At 48.0% G+C, this 15,058-nt stretch overlaps 2 non-coding genes across 2 annotated transcripts; both read left to right on the forward strand.

Annotated features, from left to right (window-relative positions):
* Window positions 1–5,862: 5,862 nt before the first annotated feature.
* Trnar-ucu (transfer RNA arginine (anticodon UCU)) lies at window positions 5,863–5,934 on the forward strand. The gene has a single exon. It is a non-coding gene; the product is annotated as a tRNA-Arg (tRNA).
* Window positions 5,935–7,301: 1,367 nt separating this feature from the next.
* Trnar-ucu (transfer RNA arginine (anticodon UCU)) lies at window positions 7,302–7,373 on the forward strand. The gene has a single exon. It is a non-coding gene; the product is annotated as a tRNA-Arg (tRNA).
* Window positions 7,374–15,058: the final 7,685 nt, after the last annotated feature.

A 15,058-nucleotide genomic window follows, 5' to 3' on the forward strand; every position in this document is an offset into this window, starting at 1 on the left:
AAAAGAAGGTCCGCTTCTCCCCGTGCAGTCAAAGTGGCGCTGGCTACCACCCTCAAGCGTCAGATACATTTCTAGTAAAATATAAATAGCCCAGACAGTGAAGGAGAACACAGTCGCCCAGATAGCCGAATTGGTAAGGCATTCGAGATCTAATCGAAAGGCGTGGGTTCGGTCCCCACTCTGGGCGCGTGTTTTTCTTTCTTTCTTTCTTCCATATATTTAAACAAAATGTTAACTTCATTAACCGTAGTAAAAAAATAGCCTAACTACACCCCTATGCCTCCTTTGGCATTGTAGACCGATGACCTATCTCTCTGTATTTCCTACTCGAGCCCCTCATTTCCTTACTATATTATTCTGAGAAAGCCTTGCGAGGGTCTCGGTTCTGGCAGCCTTGATGCCTAGGTAGCATAAGAGGGCTTCCCGCGAGTTACCCGCTGATGACAGGCTGTAGACGCTCGAGTCACGCCCCGGGGGTTGAAAAGAAGGTCCCCTTCTCCCCGTGTAGTCAAAGTGGCGCTGGCTACCACCCTCAAGCGTCAGATACATTTCTAGTAAAATATAAATAGCCCAGAAAGTGAAGGAGAACACAGTCACCCAGATAGCCGAATTTGGTAAGGTATTCGAGATCTAATCGAAAGGCGTGGGTTCGGTCCCCACTGTGGGCGCGTGTTTTTCTTTCTGTCTTACTTCCGTATATTTAAACAAAATGTTAACTTCAATACCCGAGGTAAAAAAAAGAGCCCAACTTCACCCCTATGCCTCCTTTGGCGTTGTAGACTGCCTACCTATCCTTCTGTATTTCCTCATCGAGCCCCTCTTTTCCTTACTATATTATTCTGCGAAAGCCTAGCGAGGGCTCGGTTCTGGCAGCCTTGATGCCTAGGTAGCATAAGAGGGCTTCCCGCCAGTTACCCGCTCATGACAGGCTGTAGACGTTCGAGTCATGCCCCGAGGGTTGAAAAAAAGGTCCGCTTCTCCCCGTGCAGTCAAAGTGGCGCTGGCTACCACCCTCAAGCGTCAGATACATTTCTAGTAAAATATAAATAGCCCAGACAGTGAAGGAGAACACATTCGCCCAAATAGCCGAATTGGTAAGGCATTCGATATCTAATCGAAAGGCGTGGGTTCGGTCCCCACTCTCGGCGCGTGTTTTTCTTTCTTTCTTTCGTATATTTAAACAAAATCGTAACTTCATAACCCGAAGTAAAAAAAGAGCCTAACTACACCCCTAAGCCTCCTTTGGCGTTGTACACTGCCGACCTATCTTTCTGTATTTCCGCATCGAGCCCCTCATTTCCTTACTATATTATTCTGCGAAAGCTTAGCGAGGGTCTCGGTTCTGGCAGCCTTGATGCCTATGTAGCATAAGAGGGCTTCCCGCCAGTTACCCGCTCATGACAGGCTGTAGACGTTCGAGTCACGCCCCGGGGGTTGAAAAGAAGGTCCCTTCTCCCCGTGTAGTCAAAGTGGCGCTGGCTACCACCATCAAGCGTCAGATACATTTCTAGTAAATTATAAATAGCCCAGACAGCGAAGGAGAACACAGTCGCCCAGATAGCCGAATTGGTAAGGCATTCGAGATCTAATCGAAAGGCGTGGGTTCGGTCCCCACTCTGGGCGCGTGTTTTTCTTTCTTTCTTTCTTCAGTATATTTCAACAAAATGTTAACTTCGTTAACCGTAGTAAAAAAAGAGCCTAACTACACCCCTATGCCTCCTTTGGCATTGTAGACTGATGACCTATCTTTCTGTATTTCCTCCTCGAGCCCCTCATTTCCTTACTATATTATTCTGCGAAAGCCTAGTGAGGGTCTCGTTTCTGCCAGCCTTGATGCCTAGGTAGCATAAGAGGGCTTCCCGCCAGTTACCCGACATGACAGGCTGTAGACGTTCGAGTCACGCCCCGGCTGTTGAAAAGAAGGTCCCCTTATCCCCGTGTAGTCAAAGTGGCGCTGGCTACCACCCTCAAGCGTCAGATACATTTCTAGTAAAATATAAATAGCCCAGACAGTGAAGGAGAACACAGTCGCCCAGATAGCCGAATTGGTAAGGCATTCGAGATCTAATCGGAAGGCGTGAGTTCGGTCCCCACTCTGGGCGCGTGTTTTTCTTTCTTTCTTCCGTATATTTAAACAAAATGTTAACTTCATTAACCGTAGTAAAAAAAAAGAGCCTAACTACACCCCTATGCCTCCTTTGGCGTTGTAGACTGCCGACCTATCTTTCTGTATTTCCTCATCGAGCCCCTCTTTTCCTTACTATATTACTCTGCGAAAGCCTAGCGAGGGCTCGGTTCTGGCAGCCTTGATGCCTAGGTAGCATAAGAGGGCTTCCCGCCAGTTACCCGCTCATGACAGGCTGTAGACGTTCGAGTCATGCCCCGAGGGTTGAAAAGAAGGTCCGCTTCTCCCCGTGCAGTCAAAGTGGCGCTGGCTACCACCCTCAAGCGTCAGATACATTTCTAGTAAAATATAAATAGTCCAGACAGTGAAGGAGAACACAGTCGCCCAGATAGCCGAATTGGTAAGGCATTCGAGATCTAATCAAAAGGCGTGGGTTCGGTCCCCACTCTGGGCGCGTGTTTTTCTTTCTTTCTTTCTTCCATATATTTAAACAAAATGTTAACTTCATTACCCGTAGTAAAAAAAATAGCCTAACTACACCCCTATGCCTCCTTTGGCATTGTAGACCGATGACCTATCTTTCTGTATTTCCTACTCGAGCCCCTCATTTCCTTACTATATTATTCTGAGAAAGCCTTGCGAGGGTCTTGGTTCTGGCAGCCTTGATACCTAGGTAGCATAAGAGGGCTTCCCGCCAGTTACCCGCTCATGACAGGCTGTAGACGCTCGGGTCACGCCCCGGGGGTTGAAAAGAAGGTCCCCTTCTCCCCGTGTAGTCAAAGTGGCGCTGGCTACCACCCTCAAGCGTCAGATACATTTCTAGTAAAATATAAATAGCTCAGACAGTGAAGGAGAACACAGTCGCCCAGATAGCCGAATTGGTAAGGCATTCGAGATTTAATCGGAAGGCGTGAGTTCGGTCCCCACTCTGGGCGCGTGTTTTTCTTTCTTTCTTCCGTATATTTAAACAAAATGTTAACTTCATTAATCGTAGTAAAAAAAAAGAGCCTAACTACACCCCTATGCCTCCTTTGGCGTTGTAGACTGCCGACCTATCTTTCTGTATTTCCTCATCGAGCCCCTCTTTTCCTTACTATATTATTCTGCGAAAGCCTAGCGAGGGCTCGGTTCTGGCAGCCTTGATGCCTAGGTAGCATAAGAGGGCTTCCCGCCAGTTACCCGCTCATGACAGGCTGTAGACTTTCGAGTCATGCCCCGAGGGTTGAAAAGAAGGTCCGCTTCTCCCCGTGCAGTCAAAGTGGCGCTGGCTACCACCCTCAAGCGTCAGATACATTTCTAGTAAAATATAAATAGCCCAGACAGTGAAGGAGAACACAGTCGCCCAGATAGCCGAGTCGGTAAGGCATTCGAGATCTAATCGGAAGGCGTGAGTTCGGTCCCCACTCTGGGCGCGTGTTTTTCTTTCTTTCTTCCGTATATTTAAACAAAATGTTAACTTCATTAACCGTAGTAAAATAAAAGAGCCTAACTACACCCCTATGCCTCCTTTGGCGTTGTAGACTGCCGACCTATCTTTCTGTATTTCCTCATCGAGCCCCTCTTTTCCTTACTATATTACTCTGCGAAAGCCTAGCGAGGGCTCGGTTCTGGCAGCCTTGATGCCTAGGTAGCATAAGAGGGCTTCCCGCCAGTTACCCGCTCATGACAGGCTGTAGACGTTCGAGTCATGCCCCGAGGGTTGAAAAGAAGGTCCGCTTCTCCCCGTGCAGTCAAAGTGGCGCTGGCTACCACCCACAAGCGTCAGATACATTTCTAGTAAAATATAAATAGTCCAGACAGTGAAGGAGAACACAGTCGCCCAGATAGCCGAATTGGTAAGGCATTCGAGATCTAATCAAAAGGCGTGGGTTCGGTCCCCACTCTGGGCGCGTGTTTTTCTTTCTTTCTTTCTTCCATATATTTAAACAAAATGTTAACTTCATTACCCGTAGTAAAAAAAATAGCCTAACTACACCCCTATGCCTCCTTTGGCATTGTAGACCGATGACCTATCTTTCTGTATTTCCTACTCGAGCCCCTCATTTCCTTACTATATTATTCTGAGAAAGCCTTGCGAGGGTCTTGGTTCTGGCAGCCTTGATACCTAGGTAGCATAAGAGGGCTTCCCGCCAGTTACCCGCTCATGACAGGCTGTAGACGTTCTAGTAACGCCCCAGGGCTTGAAAAGAAGGTCCCCTTCTCCCCGTGTAGTCAAAGTGGCGCTGGCTACCACCCTCAAGCGTCAGATACATTTCTAGTAAAATATAAATAGTCCAGACAGTGAAGGAGAACACAGTCGCCCAGATAGCCGAATTGGTAAGGCATTCGAGATCTAATCAAAAGGCGTGGGTTCGGTCCCCACTCTGGGCGCGTGTTTTTCTTTCTTTCTTTCTTCCATATATTTAAACAAAATGTTAACTTCATTACCCGTAGTAAAAAAAATAGCCTAACTACACCCCTATGCCTCCTTTGGCATTGTAGACCGATGACCTATCTTTCTGTATTTTCTACTCGAGCCCCTCATTTCCTTACTATATTATTCTGAGAAAGCCTTGCGAGGGTCTTGGTTCTGGCAGCCTTGATACCTAGGTAGCATAAGAGGGCTTCCCGCCAGTTACCCGCTCATGACAGGCTGTAGACGCTCGGGTCACGCCCCGGGGGTTGAAAAGAAGGTCCCCTTCTCCCCGTGTAGTCAAAGTGGCGCTGGCTACCACCCTCAAGCGTCAGATACATTTCTAGTAAAATATAAATAGCTCAGACAGTGAAGGAGAACACAGTCGCCCAGATAGCCGAATTGGTAAGGCATTCGAGATTTAATCGGAAGGCGTGAGTTCGGTCCCCACTCTGGGCGCGTGTTTTTCTTTCTTTCTTCCGTATATTTAAACAAAATGTTAACTTCATTAATCGTAGTAAAAAAAAAGAGCCTAACTACACCCCTATGCCTCCTTTGGCGTTGTAGACTGCCGACCTATCTTTCTGTATTTCCTCATCGAGCCCCTCTTTTCCTTACTATATTATTCTGCGAAAGCCTAGCGAGGGCTCGGTTCTGGCAGCCTTGATGCCTAGGTAGCATAAGAGGGCTTCCCGCCAGTTACCCGCTCATGACAGGCTGTAGACTTTCGAGTCATGCCCCGAGGGTTGAAAAGAAGGTCCGCTTCTCCCCGTGCAGTCAAAGTGGCGCTGGCTACCACCCTCAAGCGTCAGATACATTTCTAGTAAAATATAAATAGCCCAGACAGTGAAGGAGAACACAGTCGCCCAGATAGCCGAATTTGGTAAGGTATTCGAGATCTAATCGAAAGGCGTGGGTTCGGTCCCCACTGTGGGCGCGTGTTTTTCTTTCTGTCTTACTTCCGTATATTTAAACAAAATGTTAACTTCAATACCCGAGGTAAAAAAAAGAGCCCAACTTCACCCCTATGCCTCCTTTGGCGTTGTAGACTGCCGACCTATCCTTCTGTATTTCCTCATCGAGCCCCTCTTTTCCTTACTATATTATTCTGCGAAAGCCTAGCGAGGGCTCGGTTCTGGCAGCCTTGATGCCTAGGTAGCATAAGAGGGCTTCCCGCCAGGTACCCGCTCATGACAGGCTGTAGACGTTCGAGTCATGCCCCGAGGGTTGAAAAGAAGGTCCGCTTCTCCCCGTGCAGTCAAAGTGGCGCTGGCTACCACCCTCAAGCGTCAGATACATTTCTAGTAAAATATAAATAGCCCAGACAGTGAAGGAGAACACATTCGCCCAGATAGCCGAATTGGTAAGGCATTCGATATCTAATCGAAAGGCGTGGGTTCGGTCCCCACTCTGGGCGCGTGTTTTTCTTTCTTTCTTTCTTCAGTATATTTCAACAAAATGTTAACTTCGTTAACCGTAGTAAAAAAAGAGCCTAACTACACCCCTATGCCTCCTTTGGCATTGTAGACTGATGACCTATCTTTCTGTATTTCCTCCTCGAGCCCCTCATTTCCTTACTATATTATTCTGCGAAAGCCTAGCGAGGGTCTCGTTTCTGCCAGCCTTGATGCCTAGGTAGCATAAGAGGGCTTCCCGCCAGTTACCCGACATGACAGGCTGTAGACGTTCGAGTCACGCCCCGGGGGTTGAAAAGAAGGTCCCTTCTCCCCGTGTAGTCAAAGTGGCGCTGGCTACCACCATCAAGCGTCAGATACATTTCTAGTAAATTATAAATAGCCCAGACAGCGAAGGAGAACACAGTCGCCCAGATAGCCGAATTGGTAAGGCATTCGAGATCTAATCAAAAGGCGTGGGTTCGGTCCCCACTCTGGGCGCGTGTTTTTCTTTCTTTCTTTCTTCCATATATTTAAACAAAATGTTAACTTCATTACCCGTAGTAAAAAAAATAGCCTAACTACACCCCTATGCCTCCTTTGGCATTGTAGACCGATGACCTATCTTTCTGTATTTCCTACTCGAGCCCCTCATTTCCTTACTATATTATTCTGAGAAAGCCTTGCGAGGGTCTTGGTTCTGGCAGCCTTGATACCTAGGTAGCATAAGAGGGCTTCCCGCCAGTTACCCGCTCATGACAGGCTGTAGACGCTCGAGTCACGCCCCGGGGGTTGAAAAGAAGGTCCCCTTCTCCCCGTGTAGTCAAAGTGGCGCTGGCTACCACCCTCAAGCGTCAGATACATTTCTAGTAAAATATAAATAGCCCAGAAAGTGAAGGAGAACACAGTCACCCAGATAGCCGAATTTGGTAAGGTATTCGAGATCTAATCGAAAGGCGTGGGTTCGGTCCCCACTGTGGGCGCGTGTTTTTCTTTCTGTCTTACTTCCGTATATTTAAACATAATGTTAACTTCAATACCCGAGGTAAAAAAAAGAGCCCAACTTCACCCCTATGCCTCCTTTGGCGTTGTAGACTGCCGACCTATCCTTCTGTATTTCCTCATCGAGCCCCTCTTTTCCTTACTATATTATTCTGCGAAAGCCTAGCGAGGGCTCGGTTCTGGCAGCCTTGATGCCTAGGTAGCATAAGAGGGCTTCCCGCCAGTTACCCGCTCATGACAGGCTGTAGACGTTCGAGTCATGCCCCGAGGGTTGAAAAGAAGGTCCGCTTCTCCCCGTGCAGTCAAAGTGGCGCTGGCCACCACCCTCAAGCGTCAGATACATTTCTAGTAAAATATAAATAGCCCAGACAGAAAGGAGAACACATTCGCCCAGATAGCCGAATTGGTAAGGCATTCGATATCTAATCGAAAGGCGTGGGTTCGGTCCCCACTCTGGGCGCGTGTTTTTCTTTCTTTCTTCCGTATATTTAAACAAAATCGTAACTTCATTACCCGAAGTAAAAAAGAGCCTAACTACACCCCTAAGCCTCCTTTGGCGTTATAGACTGCCGACCTATCTTTCTGTATTTCCTCATCGAGCCCCTCATTTCCTTACTATATTATTCTGCGAAAGCCTAGCGAGGGTCTCGGTTCTGGCAGCCTTGATGCCTATGTAGCATAAGAGGGCTTCCCGCCAGTTACCCGCTCATGACAGGCTGTAGACGTTCGAGTCACGCCCCGGGGGTTGAAAAGAAGGTCCCCTTCTCCCCGTGTAGTCAAAGTGGCGCTGGCTACCACCATCAAGTGTCAGATACATTTCTAGTAAAATATAAATAGCCCAGACAGCGAAGGAGAACACAGTCGCCCAGATAGCCGAAATGGTAAGGCATTCGAGATCTAATCGAAAGGCGTGGGTTCGGTCCCCACTCTGGGCGCGTGTTTTTCTTTCTGTCTTTCTTCAGTATATTTCAACAAAATGTTAACTTCGTTAACCGTAGTAAAAAAAGAGCCTAACTACACCCCTATGCCTCCTTTGGCATTGTAGACTGATGACCTATCTTTCTGTATTTCCTCCTCGAGCCCCTCATTTCCTTACTATATTATTCTGCGAAAGCCTAGCGAGGTTCTCGGTTCTGGCAGCCTTGATGCCTACGTAGTATAAGAGGGCTTCCCGCCAGTTACCCGTCCATGACAGGCTGTAGACGTTCGAGTCACGGCCCGGGGGTTGAAAAGAAGGTCCCCTTTTCCCCGTGTAGTCAAATTGGCGCTGGCTACCATCCTCAAGCGTCAGATACATTTCTAGTAAGATATAAATAGCCCAGACAGCGAAGGAGAACACAGTCGCCCAGATAGCCGATTTGGTAAGGCATTCGAGATCTAATCGAAAGGCGTGGGTTCGGTCCCCACTCTGGGCGCGTGTTTTTCTTTCTTTCTTTCTTCCGTATATTTAAACAAAATGTTAACTTCATTAACCGTAGTAAAAAAAAGAGCCTAACTACACCCCTATGCCTCCTTTGGCATTGTAGACTGCCGACCTATCTTTCTGTATTTCCTCATCGAGCCTCTCTTTTCCTTACTATATTATTCTGCGAAAGCCTAGCGAGGGCTCGTTTCTGGCAGCCTTTGTGCCTAGGTAGCATAAGAGGGCTTCCTGCCAGTTACCCGCTCATGACAGGCTGTAGACATTCGAGTATCGCCCTGGGGGTTGAAAAGAAGGTCCCCTTCTCCCCATGTAGTCAAAGTGGCGCTGGCTACCACCCTCAAGCATCAGATACATTTCTAGTAAAATATATATAGCCCAGACAGTGAAGGAGAACACAGTCGCCCAGATAGCCGAATTGGTAAGGCATTCGAGATCTAATCGAAAGGCGTGGGTTCGGTCCCCACTCTGGGCGCATGTTTTTCTTTCTTTCTTTCTTCCATATATTTAAACAAAATGTTAACTTCATTAACCGTAGTAAAAAAAATAGCCTAACTACACCCCTATGCCTCCTTTGGCATTGTAGACCGATGACCTATCTTTCTGTATTTCCTACTCGAGCCCCTCATTTCCTTACTAAATTATTCTGAGAAAGCATTGCGAGGGTCTCGGTTCTGGCAGCCTTGATGCCTAGATAGCATAAGAGGGCTTCCCGCCAGTTACCCGCACATGACAGGCTGTAGACGCTCGAGTCACGCCCCGGGGGTTGAAAAGAAGGTCCCCTTCTCCCCGTGTTGTCAAAGTGGCGCTGGCTACCACCCTCAAGCGTCAGATACATTTCTAGTAAAATATAAATACCCCAGAAAGTGAAGGAGAACACAGTCACCCAGATAGCCGAATTTGGTAAGGTATTCGAGATCTAATCGAAAGGCGTGGGTTCGGTCCCCACTGTGGGCGCGTGTTTTTCTTTCTGTCTTACTTCCGTATATTTAAACAAAATGTTAACTTCAATACCCGAGGTAAAAAAAAGAGCCCAACTTCACCCCTATGCCTCCTTTGGCGTTGTAGACTGCCAACCTATCCTTCTGTATTTCCTCATCGAGCCCCTCTTTTCCTTACTATATTATTCTGCGAAAGCCTAGCGAGGGCTCGGTTCTGGCAGCCTTGCTGCCTAGGTAGCATAAGAGGGCTTCCCGCCAGTTACCCGCTCATGACAGGCTGTAGACGTTCGAGTCATGCCCCGAGGGTTGAAAAGAAGGTCCGCTTCTCCCCGTGCAGTCAAAGTGGCGCTGGCTACCACCCTCAAGCGTCAGATACATTTCTAGTAAAATATAAATAGCCCAGACAGTGAAGGAGAACACATTTCCCAGATAGCCGAATTGGTAAGGCATTCGAGATCTAATCAAAAGGCGTGGGTTCGGTCCCCACTCTGGGCGCGTGTTTTTCTTTCTTTCTTCCGTATATTTAAACAAAATCGTAACTTCATTACCCGAAGTAAAAAAAGAGCCTAACTACACCCCTAAGCCTCCTTTGGCGTTGTAGACTGCCGACCTATCTTTCTGTATTTCCTCATCGAGCCCCTCATTTCTTTACTATATTATTCTGCGAAAGCCCAGCGAGGGTCTCGGTTCTGGCAGCCTTGATGCCTATGTAGCATAAGAGGGCTTCCCGCCAGTTACCCGCTCATGACAGGCTGTAGACGTTCGAGTCACGCCCCGGGGGTTGAAAAGAAGGTCCCCTTCTCCCCGTGTAGTCAAAGTGGCGCTGGCTACCACCATCAAGCGTCAGATACGTTTCTAGTAAAATATAAATAGCCCAGACAGCGAAGGAGAACACAGTCGCCCAGATAGCCGAATTGGTAAGGCATTCGAGATCTAATCGAAAGGCGTGGGTTCGGTCCCCACTCTGGGCGCGTGTTTTTCTTTCTGTCTTTCTTCAGTATATTTCAACAAAATGTTAACTTCGTTACCCGTAGTAAAAAAAGAGCCTGACTACAGCCCTATGCCTGCTTTGGCATTGTAGACTGATGACCTATCTTTCTGTATTTCCTCCTCGAGCGCCTCATTTCCTTTCTATATTATTCTGCGAAAGCATAGCGAGGGTCTCGGTTCTGGCAGCCTTGATGCCTAGGTAGCATAAGAGGGCTTCCCGCTAGTTACCCGACATGACAGGCTGTAGACGTTCGAATCACGCCCCGGCTGTTGAAAAGAAGGTCCCCTTCTCCCCGTGTAGTCAAATTGGCCCTGGCTACCACCCTCAAGCGTCAGATACACTTCTAGTAAAATATAAATAGCCCAGAAAGTGAAGGAGAACACAGTCACCCAGATAGCCGAATTTGGTAAGGTATTCGAGATCTAATCGAAAGGCGTGGGTTCGGTCCCCACTGTGGGCGCGTGTTTTTCTTTCTGTCTTACTTCCGTATATTTAAACAAAATGTTAACTTCAATACCCGAGGTAAAAAAAAGAGCCCAACTTCACCCCTATGCCTCCTTTAGCGTTGTAGACTGCCGACCGATCCTTCTGTATTTCCTAATCGAGCCCCTCTTTTCCTTACTATATTATTCTGCGAAAGCCTAGCGAGGGGTCGGTTCTGGCAGCCTTGATGCCTAGGTAGCATAAGAGGGCTTCCCGCCAGTTACCCGCTCATGACAGGCTGTAGACGTTCGAGTCACGCCCCGAGGGTTGAAAAGAAGGTCCGCTTCTCCCCGTGCAGTCAAAGTGGCGCTGGCCACCACCCTCAAGCGTCAGATACATTTCTAGTAAAATATAAATAGCCCAGACAGTGAAGGAGAACACATTCGACCAGATAGCCGAATTGGTAAGGCATTCGATATCTAATCGAAAGGCGTGGGTTCGGTCCCCACTCTGGGCGCGTGTTTTTCTTTCTTTCTTCCGTATATTTAAACAAAATCGTAACTTCATTACCCGAAGTAAAAAAGAGCCTAACTACACCCCTAAGCCTCCTTTGGCGTTGTAGACTGCCGACCTATCTTTCTGTATTTCCTCATCGAGCCCCTCATTTCCTTACTATATTATTCTGCGAAAGCCTAGCGAGGGTCTCGGTTCTGGCAGCCTTGATGCCTATGTAGCATAAGAGGGCTTCCCGCCAGTTACCCACTCATGACAGGCTGTAGAAGTTCGAGTCACGCCCCGGGGGTTGAAAAGAAGGTCCCCTTCTCCCCGTGTAGTCAAAGTGGCACTGGCTACCACCATCAAGTGTCAGATACATTTCTAGTAAAATATAAATAGCCCAGACAGCGAAGGAGAACACAGTCGCCCAGATAGCAGAAATGGTAAGGCATTCGAGATCTAATCGAAAGGCGTGGGTTCGGTCCCCACTCTGGGCGCGTGTTTTTCTTTCTTTCTTTCTTCAGTATGTTTCAACAAATGGTGAACTTCGTTAACCGTAGTAAAAAAAGAGCCTAACTACACCCCTATGCCTCCTTTGGCATTGTAGACTGATGACCTATCTTTCTGTATTTCCTCCTCGAGCCCCTCATTTCCTTACTATATTATTCTGCGAAAGCCTAGCGAGGGTCTCGTTTCTGGCAGCCTTGATGCCTAGGTAGCATAAGAGGGCTTCCCGCCAGTTACCCGACATGACAGGCTGTAGACGTTCGAGTCACGCCCCGGCTGTTGAAAAGAAGGTCCCCTTCTCCCCGTGTAGACAAATTGGCCCTGGCTACCACCCTCAAGCGTCAGATACACTTCTAGTAAAATATAAATAGCCCAGAAAGTGAAGGAGAACACAGTCACCGATATAGCCGAATTTGGTAAGGCATTCGAGATCTAATCGAAAGGCGTGGGTTCGGTCCCCTCTCAGGCCGCGTGCTTTTCTTTCTTTCTTCCGTATATTTAAACAAAATGTTAACTTCATTACCCGTAGTAAAAAAAAGAGCCTAACTACACCCCTATGCCTCCTTTGGCGTTGTAGACTGCCGACCTATGTTTCTGTATTTCCTCATCGAGCCCCTCATTTCCTTACTATATTATTCTGCGAAAGCCTACAGAGGTTCTCGGTTCTGGCAGCCTTGATGCCTACGTAGTATAAGAGGGCTTCCCGCCAGTTACCCGTCCATGACAGGCTGTAGACGTTCGAGTCACGGCCCGGGGGTTGAAAAGAAGGTCCCCTTCTCCCCGTGTAGTCAAATTGGCGCTGGCTACCATCCTCAAGCGTCAGATACATTTCTAGTAAAATATAAATAGCCCAGACAGCGAAGGAGAACACAGTCGCCCAGATAGCCGAATTGGTAAGGCATTCAAGATCTAATCGAAAGGCGTGGGTTCGGTCCCCACTCTGGGCGCGTGTTTTTCTTTCTTTCTTTCTTCCGTATATTTAAACAAAATGTTAACTTCAATACCCGAGGTAAAAAAAAGAGCCCAACTTCACCCCTATGCCTCCTTTGGCGTTGTAGACTGCCGACCTATCCTTCTGTATTTCCTCATCGAGCCCCTCTTTTCCTTACTATATTATTCTGCGAAAGCCTAGCGAGGGCTCGGTTCTGGCAGCCTTGCTGCCTAGGTAGCATAAGAGGGCTTCCCGCCAGTTACCCGCTCATGACAGGCTGTAGACGTTCGAGTCATGCCCCGAGGGTTGAAAAGAAGGTCCGCTTCTCCCCGTGCAGTCAAAGTGGCGCTGGCTACCACCCTCAAGCGTCAGATACATTTCTAGTAAAATATAAATAGCCCAGACAGTGAAGGAGAACACATTCGCCCAGATAGCCGAATTGGTAAGGCATTCGAGATCTAATCGAAAGGCGTGGGTTCGGTCCCCACTCTGGGCGCGTGTTTTTCTTTCTTTCTTCCGTATATTTAAACAAAATCGTAACTTCATTACCCGAAGTAAAAAAAGAGCCTAACTACACCCCTAAGCCTCCTTTGGCGTTGTAGACTGCCGACCTATCTTTCTGTATTTCCTCATCGAGCCCCTCATTTCCTTACTATATTATTCTGCGAAAGCCTAGCGAGGGTCTCGGTTCTGGCAGCCTTGATGCCTATGTAGCATAAGAGGGCTTCCCGCCAGTTACCCGCTCATCACAGGCTGTAGACGTTCGAGTCACGCCCCGGGGGTTGAAAAGAAGGTCCCCTTCTCCCCGTGTAGTCAAAGTGGCGCTGGCTACCACCATCAAGCGTCAGATACGTTTCTAGTAAAATATAAATAGCCCAGACAGCGAAGGAGAACACATGCGCCCAGATAGCCGAATTGGTAAGGCATTCGAGATCTAATCGAAAGGCGTGGGTTCGGTCCCCACTCTGGGCGCGTGTTTTTCTTTCTTTCTTTCTTCAGTATATTTCAACAAAATGTTAACTTCGTTAACCGTAGTAAAAAAAGAGCCTGACTACACCCCTATGCCTGCTTTGGCATTGTAGACTGATGACCTATCTTTCTGTATTTCCTCCTCGAGCGCCTCATTTCCTTTCTATATTATTCTGCGAAAGCCTAGCGAGGGTCTCGGTTCTGGCAGCCTTGATGCCTAGGTAGCATAAGAGGGCTTCCCGCCAGTTACCCGACATGACAGGCTGTAGACGTTCGAATCACGCCCCGGCTGTTGAAAAGAAGGTCCCCTTCTCCCCGTGTAGTCAAATTGGCCCTGGCTACCACCCTCAAGCGTCAGATACACTTCTAGTAAAATATAAATAGCCCAGAAAGTGAAGGAGAACACAATCACCCAGACAGCCGAATTTGGTAAGGCATTCGAGATCTAATCGAAAGGCGTGGGTTCGGTCCCCACTCAGGCCGCGTGTTTTTCTTTCTTTCTTTCTTCCGCATATTTAAACAAAATGTTAACTTCATTAACCGTAGTAAAAAAAAGAGCATAACTACACCCCTATGCCTCCTTTGGCGTTGTAGACTGCCGACCTATCTTTCTGTATATATATATATATATGTATATATATATATATATATATATATATATATATATATATATATATATATTGTAACGAGGAAGACTAGCCAGCGGAGCGTATTACCTCATGCGACCTGCATCATGGCAAGACTCAAGATAATCATCATCAGTCTGTTGTCACGACAGCTGAGCGCGCACGGCAGACCCCCTTCGTACTCAGCAGAGCCTCTCGGCGTTTCAACGCCATGCTGCCATCGTGCCAATAAACGTCGCCATAATTTTGGTGGAGTTTGCGGATTTCATCCTCGTCCTGCTCCTCAGCTGTACCCCGTCTTCCCGCAAGCCTGGAATGCCGGAGCCGCACCTTGCCTTCTACTGCCGAGTCAGCCTTGCCTAGCGACGCCCAAAACACGACATCGCCTTCGCCATCAGCTGTCATCTGCTCCGGGGTGATCCGCGAGCGTGACCCGGCAATGTTTACTGGCGCAGACAACCAGGACGTTTAGAAGATTGGCTATCGGCTTACGAGAGGGTAAGCGCGCACAATAAGTGGGACAATGCTAAGAAGCTAAATAACGTGAGTTGCTCTTTGAGGGGACTTGCCGACAAATGGTATCACAACCACCCAGAGGATCGCGCAACCTGGACCACATTCAAAACGAACTTTTCGGCGGTATTTGACCGGCCAGTGGTTCGCAAGCTTCGTGCGGAGCAGTGTTTGAGAGAGCGAGCTCAAGCGGCCGGCGAGAACTTTAACAGCTACATCGAGGATGTAAACGACCTTTGCAGGCGCGTGGATCCTTCAATGCCTGAGCAAGACGCCATCGAACATATACTGAGGATGCTTTCCAGATGCTGCTGGCGAAAAACTCTCAA

The sequence above is a fragment of the Haemaphysalis longicornis genome, unplaced genomic scaffold (genome assembly GCF_048455015.1).
Source record: "Haemaphysalis longicornis isolate Haplotype H1 unplaced genomic scaffold, Haemaphysalis longicornis Haplotype H1 scaffold_11, whole genome shotgun sequence".
NCBI classification, from domain to species: domain Eukaryota; kingdom Metazoa; phylum Arthropoda; class Arachnida; order Ixodida; family Ixodidae; genus Haemaphysalis; species Haemaphysalis longicornis.